The sequence below is a fragment of the Lissotriton helveticus genome, chromosome 12, assembly GCF_964261635.1.
Source record: "Lissotriton helveticus chromosome 12, aLisHel1.1, whole genome shotgun sequence".
Lineage (NCBI taxonomy): Eukaryota > Metazoa > Chordata > Amphibia > Caudata > Salamandridae > Lissotriton > Lissotriton helveticus.
Window position 1 is genome coordinate 48,926,501 of NC_136073.1, and position 17,686 is coordinate 48,944,186.

The following is a 17,686-nucleotide window of genomic DNA, read 5'->3' on the forward strand; positions in this document are numbered from 1 at the left end:
ACCAGCTGCGTGTCGTCGGCGTATGACACCAGGCGCAGCCCGAATTTTTCAACAATTGTCGCTAGAGGGGAGACATAGAGATTGAACAAGGTCGGGCTCAGGGATGACCCCTGAGGTACACCTTGTCCAAGCCCCATCTCCTTTGAGTAGCAGTCGCCCAGGCGGACCCGAAAGCACCTGTCAGACAGGAACGATCTAATCCAACCAAGCGCTGCACCTGTTACCCCTCCTTCACTCAGACACTGTAGCAAGATGGAATGTGCTACAGTGTCGAATGCAGCGCTCAGGTCCAGAAGGATCAAGGCCATAGTTTGGCCTTCATCCACCCCCTGCCGCAAGGCTTCTACCGCCATGAGGAGGGCTGACTCCGTCGAGTGGCGGGGGCGGAAGCCAAACTGAGAGTCATGGAACAGGGAGGCCTCCTCCACAAACTTCATCAGTTGGTGATTAACAATCTTTTCCGCAACCTTCGCCATGTACGGCAGGAGAGAGATGGGGCGGAGATTTTCTAGTTTTTTAAAGCTTACATTGGCTTTTTTTTGCAGAGGAAGTACAATTGCTTGTTTCCAGGCAATGGGAACCGTCTGCGTCTCAAAGGAGGCATCTAATAGATGGCGGATATATGGTTCCAATACCTGCAAACTCCCCATCAGCCGCCTGGGTGTAGTGGGGTCTTTTGGAGAGCCGGATTTAATGGTCCCGCAGATGTGGATAAGTTCCTCAGTAGACGGGGTAGAAAAGGTGGTCAACCACTGATCTCCTTTTATCTTAGTCGTATCCACAGACTTAGGGCTGTCACCAACCTGCTGAGGGAAGGTAGCGTATATCGTGGCCACCTTGTTAGCAAAAAACTCTGCTATGCGGTCACAGCCCTCTGCCGAGCAGAGCTCCTTGGGCACCACTGCAGGCTTGCCTACTGAGAGGGACTTATAAATTGAGAATAATTCTCTAGTGGAGTGTTCTGCTCCTTCAATCCTCTTGCCAAAGTATGCAGTCTTGGCCTTCCTAATCAATCTGTGGTAGATGCGCCTGTTTTCTATATACCCTGTCTTGGCGTGAGCAGTAAGTGCTGCTCTCCATTGTCTCTCTGCACGTTTGCAAGCTACTTTGGCCGCTCGCACCTCCTCATTATACCATGGTGCTGTTTTTTGCACACGCCCCCCCACCTTTGCCATGCCCAGTGGGGCCACCAGATCCAGGGCCTCCGTAATCCGCTGGGTCAGGTTGGTGTTGATTTCCTCTACTCCTTCTCCCCCTGGCTTGCCCTTCATTGTGAGCGCCTGATTAAATTTAGCTTGAGAGAAGGCCGCCCATCTGCGCCTCGGATATTTATCCGCAGAAGGTTCTGCCGGGCGCTTTCCCTGCATGTGGATCGTAAAGGGTATAAGGTGGTGATCTGACCATGGAATAGGTACGGGGTCATGGGCTTCCACTTGGTCCCAGTTTGCAAAAATCGGGTCCAGGAGGTGTCCCAGTTGGTGTGTGGGCCTCTTGACTTTTTGCTCAAACTGGAGGCCAGTCATCACTTGACCGAAATCCCTGGCCGTCTTATCATTTGGGTCATCTATATGGAGATTGAGATCCCCTAATACCAAGTATTTATTGGCTCGCAGTGCAGCCTCCGTGATGCCTTCAACTAGGCTCTCACTGAATCTCGCTGTTGAGCCGGGAGGCCGGTAGATTAAAAGTCCCTTCAGGGTACAGTTACCACTGACCGAGATGGAAAAGGAGCCAGCTTCGCTACCCTCAATTTTAATATGTTCCAGTAGACATTGGAGGCCCTGTTTGGCTACAATGGCTATTCCCCCACCTCTGCCTATGGGTCTATCTAGCCTCAGTATGGAATAGCCCTCCGGAATAGCCTCAGTAATCTCCGGCATGGAGTCCTGGTCTAGCCACGTTTCCGTGAGGAAGACCAGGTCCCATTGCCTCTCGCTGAGGAGGTCATGTATGTCAAGGCTGTGTCTGCGTAAAGATCGAACATTCAGCAGTCCACAGACCAAGACATTTTGATCTCTAGTTTCGACACCCCCTCGGTGAAAGGCAAATTTACAATGGCTACAGCCTACAGTGTCTTCAGCCGTCATACTGTGTAAGCATGATCCCAAGTGCTTACTGCGGAGGGCAACTAAATCCTCTCGACTCCAGCATATAGGCCTAGAAGAAGGGACAGGGGGTATGGCCCTGGCCCGCGCCCGGCCGCGGACGGGCGCAGACGGGCTTAACTTAGGCGCAACTTCGGCGCGCCTTCGTCGCGCCCGCTGCGCTCGTCCGCTGCGCTGCCGAGGGAACATCCGCCTTATATCCCCCCCAGCGTCCCAACAACTAGAGCGCTGCAGGTGGACTCCAGGAAGCAGCTGGCTCGGACCCTCCACGCCCTCTGCACAAACGGCGCTAGCCACCGGCGTCAGAACGAGGCGGGAGGGAGGGGCGAGTCCAGTGCCTTCTGATTGGTTGTTGTGGCTGCCTGTCTGCTTCCCGAGTGCCTCAGCAGAGCAGAGTATGAAATGCGGCCAGTCCTACGGTAAAAATCCAGCAATAGCGCGATATAAGCAGCGCGAGTACAGCGACCCGCTCTCCTCCACACCAGTGCTCAGTAAGTTTTAAAAGAGTGAAATAAAATTATCACAGGCGCTGTAACAGCATATCAGTATTGCTCACAAATACGCAGGTAGCGCGGTAAAAAAGCGGTAGGGACACTGCCACTGCCCACTTACCACGAGGAACTGCAATTTCTGGTGCCTTATATCCCCCCCAGCGTCCCAACAACTAGAGCGCTGCAGGTGGACTCCAGGAAGCAGCTGGCTCGGACCCTCCACACCCTCTGCACAAACGGCGCTAGCCACCGGCGTCAGAACGAGGCGGGAGGGAGGGGCGAGTCCAGTGCCTTCTGATTGGTTGTTGTGGCTGCCTGTCTGCTTCCCGAGTGCCTCAGCAGAGCAGAGTATGAAATGCGGCCAGTCCTACGGTAAAAATCCAGCAATAGCGCGATATAAGCAGCGCGAGTACAGCGACCCGCTCTCCTCCACACCAGTGCTCAGTAAGTTTTAAAAGAGTGAAATAAAATTATCACAGGCGCTGTAACAGCATATCAGTATTGCTCACAAATACGCCGGTAGCGCGGTAAAAAAGCGGTAGGGACACTGCCCACTTACCACCAAGCTCATGGACGGTACACTTTAACATCTCCAAAGCTTCATGGACTACACATCTCCAGGAGATCCTCATGGACTGTAAACTTTAACATCTCTGAAGCCTCATGGACTGTACATCTCCAGGAGATCCTCATGGACTGTGAACTTAACATCTCCTAAGCCTCATGGACTGCACATCTCCAGGAGATCCTCATGGACTGTAAAGTTTAACATCCCTGAAGCCTCATGGACTGCATATCTCCAGGAGATCTTCATGGACTGTAAACGTAACATCTCCGAAGCCTCGTGGACTGCACATCTCCAGGAGATCCTCATGGACTGGGAACTTTAAAATCTCTGAAGCCTGTTGGACTGCACATCTCCAAGAGATCCTCATGGACAGTAAACTTTACATCTCCGAAGCCTCATGGACTGCACATCTCCAGGAGATCCTCATGGACTGTAAACTGTAACATCCCTGAAGCCTCATGGACTGCAGATCTTCAGGAGATCCTCATGGACTGTAAACTCTAAAATCTGTGAAGCCTCATGGACTGCACATCTCCAGGAGACCCTCATGGAATGCAAACTTTAATATCGAGTCAATGATCTTAAAAAGATCCCAAGGGGAATTTAGCGAAGCTGTAACCCCAGAAAAATAAAATCTTTTTTTTCTAGGATAGCAGATTTATATACTTTCAAGCAGTGCTTGTGAAGCTCTTTCTCCCGAGCTCTAAAGCCTCATGGACTGCATATCTCCAGGAGATCTTCATGGACTGTAAACTTAACATCTCCAAAGCCTCTTGGACTGCACATCTCCAGGAGATCCACATGGACTGTGAACTTAACATCTCCGAAGCCTCATGGACTGCACATCTCCCGGAGATCCTCATGGAGTGTAAACTTTAACATCTCTGAAGCCTCAAGAACTGCACATCTCCAGGAGATCCTCATGGACTGTAAACTTAACATCTCTGAAGCCTCATGGACTGCACATCTCCAGAAGATCCTCATGGACTTTAAGCTTAACATCTCCGAAGCCTCATGGACTGCACATCTCCAGGAGATCCTCATGGACTGTCAACTTTAACATCTCCGAAGCCTCATGGACTGCACATCTTCAGGAGATCCTCATGGACTGTAAACTTAACATCTCCGACGCCTCATGGATTACACATCCGCAGGAGATCCTCATGGACTGTAAACTTTCACATCTCTGAAGCCTCAAGGACTGCACATCTCTAGGAGACCCTCATGAACTGTAAACTTAACATCTCTGAAGCCTCATGGACTGCACATCTCCAGGAGATCCTCATTGACTGAGAACTTTAACATCTCTGAAGCCTCATGGACTGCGCATCTCTAGGAGATCCTCATGGACTGTAAACTTTAACATCTCTGAAGCCTCATGGACTGCACATCTCTAGTAGATACTCATGGACTGTAAACTTTATCATCTCCAAAACTTCATGGACTGCACATCTCCAGGAGATCCTCATGGACTGTAAAGTTTAACATCCCTGAAGCCTCATGGACTGCATATCTCCAGGAGATCTTCATGGACTGTAAACGTAACATCTCCGAAGCCTCGTAGACTGCACATCTCCAGGAGATCCTCATGGACTGGGAACTTTAACATCTATGAAGCCTCATGTCCTGCATATCTCCAGGAGATCCTCGTGGACTGTATACTTAACATCTCCAAAGCCTCATGGACTGCACAGCTCCAGGAGATCCTCATGGACTGTAAACTTAACATCTCCGAAGCCTAATGGACTGCACATTTCCAGGAGATCCTCATGGACTGTAAACTTAACATCTCCGAAGCCTCATAGACTGCGCATCTCCAGGAGAGCCTCATGGACTGTAAACTTAACATCTCCGAAGCCTCATGGACTGCACATCTCCAGGAGATCCTCATGGACTGTAAACTTTAACATCTCGGAAGCCTCATGGACTGCAAATCTCCAGGAAATGTTTAGGGGCACTCAAATTGTCCCGGCAAACAGTGAAGGAAAAGCCCCAAACTCAGAAATCAAACATTCTGACAATATCATTCTTCCTGATGATGTAAATGTAAATCCATGTTTGTAAAGCGCGAACTACTGACCCTTACAGGTCTCAAGGTGCTGGGGGCCATCATGGAAATTAAGTGAACTATTGCCCAGAGTCACATGGTGCTGAGCTGAGCAGCCACCAGAGCCGGGAATCAAACCATGAACCCTGTACTCCGAAGTCAGGTGCCCTGCCCGCTGCACCACACCTCTCCAATTAAAGAATTATTGCTTAGGGCATCCTGACTGCGCCCCCGGGCCCAATGGTCTTCCGGAGGCTATATTCATCGAGAACCCCCAATATTGGGCAGAACAGCTGTGCCTCCTTTACAACAACACTCTTATCCACAGGCTGTTCCTGACAGCTGGTAAGGGTCGATCATAGCCCCGATCTACAAAGTTGGGAAGAAATGTTTACCATCAAACTACCATCTAATTGCTTTGTTAGACGTACAGGCAAAATATTTTGCCAAACTATTGTTGGCATAGCTAACTGATTGGGCAACCATGACTCACTGGTTCCGGTGAACCAAACAGGGTTCGTAAAAAATGCAAGCCCAATCACTAACATCCTAGTGCTTACTTTTCTAGTAGACCAAGCTGGATCTCGCTCCTTGACTCTACATCTCTGTTGTATGGATTTTTGCTTCTGCTCTGCCATTGATGCTGTCCGGCGCAATATCTTGTCGTGCAAGCTATTGAGTGTGGGGATCACTCCATCACTCCTCAAAGGTAACCAACTAATTTAGAGCAATATGATGAGGGCATGGGTAAGTCTGGGCACAGGCGCATCCGTTTGAAGGAAAATATACATGAGCAACAGACTTAAACAAGGATGTGTCCTGGTTCCATTCTTGTTTAACTTGTATTTGGCGGAGTTCTTAAAAAAAAAAGAGTTCTATATAGCGCGAACTAGAACTGAGACATCGGGTATCAGTGCACTTTACATGAGCACCATTTTTATTACACATTCATTTTTGTTATGCACGGGGAGATTAAGTGATTTGCCCACACTCACAGGATGTTGTGTTGTTGCCGAGACTCAAACCCAGTTCTGCAGTTTTGTGGTCGACCGCTCTAGCCCTAAAGCTAAATCCTCTCTCCAGTTGACAACTATTCCTAATAATGTAAACTCACAAGCCTCTGCGCTATCTGGTTTTAAAGTCTCGCATATGCTGTATGCCTATGATGTTGTATTGATCAGCTATATGAAGGTTGGCCTCCAAAGGCTACTAAATTCAACAATAAGATACACAGCACCGCATGGGCTTCAAGTTAACCTTCATAAAACAATGATTATGTTAGTCATCAAAAGAGGAACTTCGCTGCCAACGTTCCATCTGCAAGCTTCAACCTTGGAGCCAGTAACAGAATATAAGTACCTAGGGGTCATTTTTAACTCAGGAGGTGCATTCAATAAGCAGTGTAGCTCGATCCAAAGGAAAAACAATACCCTCACTTCTGCTTTTTGTACTTTAGGGAAAATCTTGAAAGACTTGCCTGATTCATCATTCTCCCGTTTTGCGAGCCCCTAATAGCGATTCATAACGAATCGCTATTAAGGACTTGCAAAACGGGATTCATGTAGGAATTGCAATAAATATTGCGATTCCTACATGTTCCTTATTTGCAAGTAGCAAATTGCTAATCGCAAATAAGGAATACTCCCCATTCATTCCTATGGGCCAAAAGGCCCATAGGAATGAATGGGGAGTATTCCTTATTTGCGATTAGCAATTAGCTAATCGCAAATAAGATAGCGATTTAAAGGGTGCCAGGGGTGTCCAGAGGACACCCTGTAGCACCCCTTAAATGCTAATTGAAACAGGTGTTGCGCACACACATGTCCAAAGGACATGTGTGTGTGCAACATGCAACTTAGAAAAATGCTTTTAAAAGCATTTTTCTAAGTTTTCGCTATTTACCACGAGGTTTGACCTCGCGGTAAATAGCGGGCCAAAATTGCGAATTCGCAATTTTTAAATGGATGATGAATTGCATTTAAGGAATCTCAAATAGAGATTCCTTAAATGTAATTCCTCGCAAAATAGCGAAATCGCTATTACCGATTTTTGCATTTGGGATGATGAATCCCAAATGCAAAAATAGCGCTCGCAAAGGGCCAGATTCTCAGAATCTGGCCCTTTGCGAGACGATTTCGGCTTGATGAATCAGGCTGTCTGTCTCTCAAACCACTATTGCAAGTTATGGCTGCAAAACATGTCCCCTCTCTAGAGTATTGAGAAAAGGCTCCCAGGGGTAGAGCAGATAAAGTAATTGACAATGCTCTAACTGGTACTTACCGGTGGGTTTTCAACCTTCCACGCAACATCTCACCAGCTCAAATACAACTTGAGTTTGCTCTACGGAGGCAGAATTGAAACAGTCTTGGCACCCATCCAAAATCCTTCTATAAGCTTAAATATGTGTTGGGCAACACTTTAAACAGTGTCCTGTGAAGGGTTATTTCTGATCCAGGGAACACCCAAGAATATGATTACTTGAATTTGTCTTTAACAACTTTCCAGGCCGGGCCACTCTGGCTCCTAACACTCACTCAGCTTGCTTTTAATAGAGACATTAATTCAGTAGCTAAGAAGCTCTCCTCCCTTAATGATAAAGCCCTGCTCTCTAGAAGATCACATGCTTGGATGACAATAGGCACATACCGTCTCTCGAAGCCACAAATATGTTTAGGAGAACTGTTTGGGTTCCAGGCAAGACTCAAGCTGCTAAACTTATGACTAGGCAGTTTTCACTATATAACTCCCCGTGGAGCTGAGAAGATCTAGTGGAACCACAAGCCGGGTGTGCCAGAACTCCAAGGAAGACATCCGCCATCTTGTTTGCACTTGCCCTCCAGTAATGGGTGAGCGGACGGGCCGGCTGAAATATCATCTTATAAGGAATGGAATCCATACATGCCGACAGGCAATTGTTACCTGTCTACAAGGAGAGGACCTAATGCTCTGTGGGAAATTTATGAAATTCATGCAACTTGCAGAACTAAAACTGGCCAAGCGGGTCTTGCAGCGAGAGAACTGAATTTTTGCTCACTGGCCGGCTAAAGGGTACTAAACTCTACAGTCTGCCTTGCCACCTTTTTACATGGTTCAGACCAATTTGACTCTCTCTTGCACTTGTTCACTTTGCTTCTGTGCAGTAATCTGTTACGCTCTAAGCTCTCACCAGCAACCTCACCACTTTTGCTGTTGTGTAGTCCCTACCAATCCGTAGGACCTGCACATTGTTCAGACAACATAAACGAAGGGCTTGATGTCCAGACTGATTCCGGACACCCCCACAGGATATGTTGGCCTATAGACCAGCTAGCTCACAGTGTCACCGTAAGCCCCCCTGACTTACTAGGGAGCGAATCATTTCTGGCAAGCACTGAACATGACAACCCTGACACCTGAGGGATCATGGAAACAGTACAGAACCTTTCGCTCATGCTCACTTATTCTCGGAGTAATATACAGAGAATACACAGTGGGACATTAAAAAAAAAAATTATTGAAGCGTTATTCTTGCATAAAATACGTGTGCTGCAATGATTAGTAGACAGAAGCAGATAAACGTGATTACAAGCACCAAAAGCGTAAAGAGTAGATATGGAAAACAGCTCTCACAGCGAAAAGTTTACAACGCATGCCATTGTAAAGCATGCCAACACAACGCAACTACCATTACAAATGCTTCTACCACACATGCCTTTACAATGAATTTCGTTGTATGAATGGTAGAGGCATATGTATTTTACATGTGAGTATAAGGTTTAAGGTGGGTTTGGGTTTTGGGGTATATGGTTTGGGGTGCCAAGGTTGATTTTAGGGTTCAGGGTGGATATTAGTTTTGGGGTGCCAAGGGTAATTTTAAGTTTTAGGGTGGGCATGGGTTTTGGGATAGCAAGGATATTTTATGGGTTTGGGCTTTCAGGTGCTAAGGGTAATTTTAGGGTTCAGGGTGGGCATGGGTTTTGGGGTGCCAGGGGTAATTTTAGGGTTCAGGGTGGGGTTGGGTTTTGTAGTGCCAATGGTAATTTTAGAGTTCAGGATGTGTATGGGTTTTGGGGTGCAAGGGGTAATTTTAGGGTTCAGGGTTGGTTTGGGGCTTGGGGTGCCCAGGGTAATTGTAGGGCTCAGGATGGGTATGGGTTTTGGGGTGCCCAGAATAATTTTAGGGTTCAGGGTGGGTTTTGGCTTTCGGGTGCCAATGGTAATTTTAGGGTTCAGGGTGGGTATGGGTTTTGGGGTGCCAGGGGTAATGTTAGGGTTCAGGGTTGGTTTGGCTTTTGGGGTGCCCAGGGTAATTTGAAGGATCAGGGTTGGTATGGGTTTTGGGGTGACCAGGCTAATTTGAGAGTTCTGGGTGGTTATGGGTTTTGGGGTGCCCAGGATTATTTTAGGGGTCAGAGTGGGTATGGGTACTGGTGTGCAAAGAGTAATTTTTGGGTTCAGGGTGGGTATGGGTTTTGGGGTGCCTAGGGTAATTTTAGGGTTCAGTCTTTGGGTTTTGGGGTAGTAAGGGTAATTTTAGGTTACAGGGTGGGTTTGGGTTTTGGGGTGCCCAGGGTAATTTTAGGGTTCAGAGTGGGTTTGGGTTTTAGGGTGTAGGGGTATTTTTTGGGTACAAGGTGGATTTAAGTTTTGAGGTGCCTAGGGTTATTTTAGGGTTCTGGGTGGATTTGGGTTTTGGGGTGTTAAGGGTAATTTTGGGGTTCGGGGTGGGTTTGGTTTTTGGGGTGCCCAGGGTAATTTCGGGTTCCAGGTGTGTTCGGGTTTTGGGGTGCTATGGGTAATTTTAGGGTTCAGGATGGATTTGGGTTTTGGGGTGCTACGGGTAATATTGGGGTTCAGGGTGGGTTTTAGTTTTGCGGTGCCAAGGGAAATTTTAGGGTTTAGGGGGAATGGGCACTGGGGTGGTAAGGGTAATTTTAGAATGTTGGGATGTATGGTTTTTGGGGTGCAAAGTGTAATTGTTGGGTTTTAGGAGGAATTATATATATATATATATATATATATATATATATATATATATATATATATGCAGCTACAGAATTCGGTGAGTCAACAAGAATTCAAACGAGCCCGTAGTCCTTTTGTTTGGTAATTATTGTGGCACAGCAAGCGATCGAGGATAACGTGTTTCGAACAACCCTGGTTGTTCTTGGTCACATATAGATATAGATATATATGCCTGATGACTCGTTCCACCACTTCGGCGGTCCCCTTGTGCCCGGGACTCCATAGGAAAAGAGCGAGAGCCGACCCAAACGTGCAGGTGAGAATTTTTATTTTGTCCATAAGTAATGGTATGTATATATTACATACCATTACTTACCTTAACCACTTTTACAAAGTATATGCCTTCACCACACATGCCTTTGCATTGTAATGGCATGAGTGGTAAAGGCATATGCGATGTAAAAGTATGCGTTGTAATGGTAATGCGCTCTAACAGAATTCCGTTATTACAACTGTGTTGTAATGGCATGCGTTGTGTTGGCAAGTGATGTAACGTCCTATATTCGTAGATGTAATTCTACCATGGTGCTAAACAATTGTATTTATGCAGGCATATAAACAAGACTGTTGTATTTATGCAGGCATATAAACAAGGATGTAATCTAGCGTTCTCCTACTATGCAAACCCTACTCTAAGTGTACCTAGAGTGTGTGTAGGTGTAGAGCCAAGAATCCCCCCAAGGGACGATCCAACCCCATTATTTGTTGGAATATAGTGAAGGACCCCTTCTTGGTCATAAACTGGACACCCCTCACGAGATGTCACATTGCTGCGTGGTGATTTCTCAGCATGCAAAGACCCTCAGTATCTGCGGAAGAACCTCCTCTAATAATCTATCAGGATGCTCATCTTTTATAGTACATTTATAATAAATGCAAAAAGAACAATTGATGGACAGAATGCAGAACAATGTCATACATTCACCCCAGTACAGAGATCCAGGCCTAAATCCATTGTTTTTTTGCTCACCATGCCATTCCAGTTTGGACCCAGCCATATGCAAATCAGCCTTGACCCTGCAGCCAATGGGAACAGTCCAGCCCAAACTGCCAGGCCAGGTCCTCCCTGGAGCCTTGCGATGTGCGCATAGATTAGTGATGTTATGGATATGTAGATAGCCCTGTCGCCCGTGGATGAAGATAGAGATGACATTTGTACATAGTGTGAAATGAGACCTTGTACATGATGTTCAGAGTGTTGAGATAATGTTGTGTGAAGCCAGATGTGAAAACAAGTTTAGTTTCAGAGAAAAAAATCCAACATTATAGTGCATGCAAATATGTGCAAAAAATGACAGCTGGAAATGTTATTTGTGAGGACAATGTAAGAAGCAAGAAAAACTTCTGGTGAGGAAGTCTGTATTGTCAAACGTACAGATTTACATGCTAATGACAATTTACATGCTGGTCCTAGTTCCACTAGGTTCAACAATTATGGCAATATTAGGAAATTTGATAAATCCTTCATGTGTTTTAGATGTGGTAGCAGGACACATATGGCTTCATATTGTGGATGTCCTGCAATTAATAAAGAATGCAGGAAGTGTGGTAGGTTGGGACATTTTTCAACAGTATGTAGGGAAATTCTCGCGGGAAAATAGCATCTGTTACAGAGGAGATTCCTAATGTGTGCAAGTGTGAATGTGGTGGTGTGTGCTGCACAGAAAAAAAGGGTTTGTTGTGTACCTTACTCAAGGAATTTCTAATGTTAATGACTTCTCTGGGTGTCAATACAAAAAAAAAACCTTTATGTGAAGTAGTTGTGGTTGGTGTTAAACTTGAACTTATGGCTGATTCAGGATCTCCCTGGACGATTATTCCTAAGGATTATTTTGATATGTGTTTAAGTTCCACTTTGGATTTCTCTAATATTTTACCGTCTGACATTTTTGCAGAAAGCTTTGATGGGTTCATAATTCACTTTTTTTTTTTAAGTGGATCTTACATGTAAAACCAGGTGTTTGGCAGTCAAGTTGTATATAGCTGTCAAGGGTTTGAACGTACTAGGTTGGAGAGACCAGTGGAAGCTTGAGATCATTCTTAATCCTCGTGCTGCAGAACTGGTGATGTTGGATGAAACTGCATGTTTAGATAATATTGCTTTAGTCAAATCTGAAGAGAAAGAAATTCTAATTAAAACTGAATTCAAAGATGTTTTTTCTGATAAGTTGGGCATGATTAAGGATTACTCGCATAAGATAAAACTTACAAGTGGTGTTATTCCTGTCAAACAAAAGTTAGGCGGAGTTCCCATTATTGTTAGAGAGGTGTGGAAAAGTAAATTTTGCCATGTTCTGTGTCCCTACGTGTCCCCCATCTTATGCTATGTGTGCATGATTAATATGCATATGTATTCCCCATCATCGATTAAAGACGCAATTATAGTTGTGTCCATCTCTAGTATGCTAGTTTCCAGTTCTCGTGAAAGCTACGAGTATTAGGCCTATGTAAAGTTACGTTGCCACGCTTCTCAGTGTGCACGTTATTTCATTATAAAGTCCCCGTTTCTAGGCCTCAAAAGGGCCCGGACACCAGATTCAGCTCCTGTCTCCTGAGCCCTCGCTGAGGAGCGATACAGCCCCCACCTGTATCCTCGACCCTTCACTTACTTCCTGCCTCACAGTGCCCGGCTCGGCCTGGCTCTGCCTGTTAGTCTGCCAAAAGTATGTTATGATTCTAGTTATCAGTTCAGCCCTCCTTCTCTGCATTCCTAAGCTACTGAATCGCATCAATAGTTTCCGTCATTGTCTAGCCTTTACGTCTCCATGTAGGAGAAATACTGTATTAATGGTCATTTAATATTCTTCATCACGCACTACATGTAGAATAATGCATGCTCCAGTCTTAGAGTCTGTTAGCCTTTCCCCTCCTGACTCTTAGTTTATATCAACATGTTCTCTAAACATCAGATACTAGATAGTGTTTAGGCACATGTCGCCCTGACTCTCCAGACTTCAGTCTCTACTCCTAGCGCAGAGTTCATAGCCCCCAGCTTCTCCTAGTAACACGTCATTGTCAGTTTGCGCGCACCATTAGGTCAGAGGTCCCGGCTCCTTAGGTAGCCCCCTCCATGTTTCCGCCCCATTTATGACATATTCTGTTACGTTTACATCACATGTCTATGTACACGCCTCTTGTTACACCCACTTTCACCCTTATCTTTCGCGACTGCTATTGACCACACCCACTGCTCCGCCTACTGTATTCACTGTAATGCAACTGTTTTAGTATATATGCTTGTGTACTGTTATTAAATGTTAGCGCGCTCATCCCAGATCCAGCCCCGGCAGCTGCCGGGCCCTGCCATCCTATTCCTATGCAGGTTGTCCTGTTCCTGTCCTTTATGCTGTATTAAACCTGCAAACTCCTACTACCTCGAATCTTGACTCTTATTTATTGAGCTATCTGTTATTACTATGTCCAGTAAAACCTAGATCCGGTATTATTTATTTATATACCACATAATGGCGCCCGAACAGGGACTTGCCCTTTCCCCACGCGCCGGTGAAGCCACGTATGCCCCCTGACCCTCTGCAGCCGTGACGGAACTCTTCTGCGCACCGGCAGATATTTCTGCTTCAAGTATCCCTCAGGCCTACGGAGGAGACGGAGGTGGCGGTCCAGCATCCAGACGAGGCGGTGGAGGAACGCGGCGAGTCCCGACCAGAGCCCAAGCCGAGAGTCCAAGGTCCGAGGTATCCGGAGGCCCACCCGTAACTGAAGTCCGAAGTTCGTCCGTCCGGCGTCGAAGCAGTCCAGTCCAGTCCGAGGCCTTCCGTTCTTGCTGCCCGGTGAGTACCGTTGCTGGGGTAGTATCTAGACAGGGTCAATCTAATTGTCTCTGGTCCGTGGGGTTTGGTGGTACACAGATCCCAAAACGAAGTGTCCACTTCGGTGGATGCGGGTCCTGACGTGTCTCTTTATGAGACCGGTGAGTTTCGTACTGTTTTAGCAGTGCATCTAGTTTCTGTTCTAGTCAGTTCTGTTCTCGAGAAAATTCATGTATTCTGTTTTCCGTATTCAAGGTAGTATTCTGTTCGAACTGTTATTTTTAAATGTTCTTCATGTATTTCAATGTCGTGGTATGAATGTGGAGTAATTATCGTGTTCATTGTGTATTGTAATTACGTATTGTGTCTAGGTTACAGTTCAGTCATGCCCTTATTTTCCAAACTACGTCAGTTAAAAACCAGAAAAGGTCTGTTAGAAGCAGCAGTTCCTGTCCCGCCTAGGGACAGTCCAGGTCATTTTATGTATCAGAAGCATGGCATAAGTGCCATATTATATCTAGATTTATGGGTAGAGTACACCAAACAGTTAGAAGAAAAGTATAGATGGCCCGTTTCAGGCACGTGGGATGCCGAGTGCATCATGCGAGTAGAAGAAGCATTATGGAAAAAGAAAGCCAGACAGTCACAGAAAGATGCCATCGAGTTATGGCGCAAAGAATCTCATAAGAGAACCGAAAAAGAAATCAGAAAGTCAGAACTAAGTAGAGAATCCTTAGAACGAGCCCAAGAAAGGGAATTAATCGAGATAGGTGAACGAGTCAAAACCGAACAGTCAGACAGACAGAGGCATGCCCTTATTAAGGGTATGTATCCTCTTCTTGCCGAGGGCTTGCCAAAAGCAACCCCGGAGGCATCCAGTAATTTTCCGCCACCATTAGTTCCGACCAAGCTACGTCACAAACCGACCGCAGCTGATATTTTCATCTCGTCCTACTTGGACGACACAGTTCCAGAATATGCAAATCCTGTTCCGCCAGTCCCTGTAAATCATGTAATTCCTGCTCCTCCAGACACCGGAGTACCTGTTACGGTACCCCCGGTCCAGCCCACATTACAATTTCCCACCGCACCAGCACGAAGAGTATCAGTCGATGATACCAGTTTAGGGGCCGCAGGAGGAGGTCCTCCTGGTACCCCGCCACCACACCAACGTTTAACGTTAGTCGAGTTACATGAATGTGCGTTACAGCGTACGCCCAAATATAAGTCCGTTGCAGATATCCGACGAGCTCTTACTGAATGCCGCTATGATCCAGTCGCAGGTGATGATAGTACAGTTATATATTCCATCCGTGTAAGACGGGTGACCGGGTATTTGGATACCCTACCGAATATGAAAGAAGATCTAGACAGAATATATCGTTTCATCCGTACAGGGGATGATCCAGAAAGTATTGGCGAAGCCATGTCTCAAAGGAAAGCTGAGATCCAGCTAATGTTATTAAAGTTTCTGATTAATTGTTTAATAAGAGAACAAGATTATCCGACCAAAGATCCGGCCGAAATGAGAATCCTGACAAGGTGGAGTGATAATATAGCCGAGGGTAAACACAGAACTATCAGTAGTATAGAGAGTATGTACAAGAGAATTCGTAAGGAAATAATAAAGTTACACGAACAACGTAAAGCAGCACAAGTAAGCGAGAAGGAGAATGACTCTTCTACTGAAGAGGTAGACGACGAGAATCCCGCCAGAATAGCGTATGTAGGAAAATCTAGATTTCCAGACCGCCATTTACGCCTAGAACACAAGAAAACTGTTCCTCATCCAGCACCAGAACAAGGTTCTCTAGAACAAGTATTTCAAGCTACCGATCACATTCTGAAATCACGAATCGGTTATAGTGAGTTAAGTACTATGCATGAACAAGAACTAGTCCGATCAGCAGTCCGATGGATTACTGATTCTACCACTTTTCCAGATGAAATAGTGGCACAAATGTTTCTGAAACTGCCCCCAGCCGAGCAACGACTGGTGGGTATGTATATGATCCAGCACCTCATCACATTGTATGAGGGTCAACATTCTGATCCAGGTCCGTTACACGATGTCCTGAACGAGTTACTCCAGTATAGATGGAAAGGTCTAGGTACCGATTTAATTAGTGTTATTCTAGAACAGCGCCACAAATATAGAACGTTCCTGAACCCGCATTTTGTTCATGTCTCACCTCCAGAAAGTAAACCCTTTTACATAGACAGACAGAATCCGTTACGAGAAGTACACCCAGTCAGGACAGCGGATGGTGAAATGCAACGAGTGTTTGTTTACACCCCGATTACAAAGATGGAACTCTTAGAGATGAAGAAATTAATTCCCTGTCATGACAAAGATCCAGCAGGGTTCCACCGAGAATTAAAGGACATGCTCCGTATGGGAGAATACACTTATCCAGATATTATTAAAATGTTAAAAGTCCTGTTGCCCGCAGGGGTATATGAAAAACTCAAGGAAAAAGAATGGGAGGTGGGAGAGAAAAAGATCGATTGGGCAGTTCTAGAAGCTGAAGATAAGATACGAGTACCAGGTACCGGTCTTGGAGAGAAATGTAAAGAATTACCAGAACTATTAATACAAGTTTTGCCAAGATTATTAGCCACTAAAAAGGAAGACTGGGATGCAATCTCAGCCTGTAAACAGAAACAAGACAAAGACACTAGTGATTTTTATTCTAGATTTGAAAAATGTTTTATTATAAACAGTGGCCTCAAGACAAGTAGCGAGTCATACCCTCATCTATTTGTTACTAAATTAGTCGAGAATTCAAGTCCACAAGTTAAGAATCGAGTTTTGAAAGTCGAAAGTACCTGGCAAGCTAGTACCCCGTCCCAGATGTTACAGATGCTCCAGTATCACCAGAATAGAATCAGAGAAGAGCAAGATCATGAAAGAAAACGTATGAAAGACACGAAAATGAAAGTACTAGTTGCACAATCTGTTCCTCAAGACAGTCAGAAGAGGGGTCCGAATCAAGCCAGTCATCCTGCAGTTCCCGTTAAAGGGACCTGCAATTATTGTAAACAGCCAGGTCATTTCATAAACGAGTGTGCAGTTCTGAAACACAATATAGCCACTGGTAAGACTAAAGAAAGACCACGTCCGCCTAGACAAGAACAAGTTTCACAGATTTCTCAGCCACAAAATGCACAACAGACAGTTCCAGCACCGCAGTCTATTGCTGCAACACAGCATGTTACACAGCAGATGTATCAGTATGCTCAGACAGAGTATCCAGAGTATCAGCCATATTCATGAAACAGCCTAGAGAGGGAGGTAGGCTTGCCTCTCATCGAGATTCCTGTAGATCAAGAAGGTCCCTATGTTCATAGTCAAGTATTAGGGAAAGACAGAAAGTTTCTGATTGATACAGGGGCAAGTAGGACGACCATTAGTCACGCCGAAGTTCCAGGGGCTCCGCTCTCAGGCTCTAGAAATGTTTCCCTTGGATTTTCAGGAAAGCCTATTGTAAACGAGATATCTAAGCCAGTTACTCTAGAAGTAGGTCCATTGTCCCGCACTACTGATCTGTTACTTACGAAGTCATGTCCAGAAAATCTTTTAGGTATTAAGACACTGAAAGAATTAGGTGCAGTTATTTGCTGCTCCCCAGAAGGAATACGCCTGTTTCTACGTGACTTCAAGGGTCACTATGTATTACGAGATTTTGATCCGAGATTGT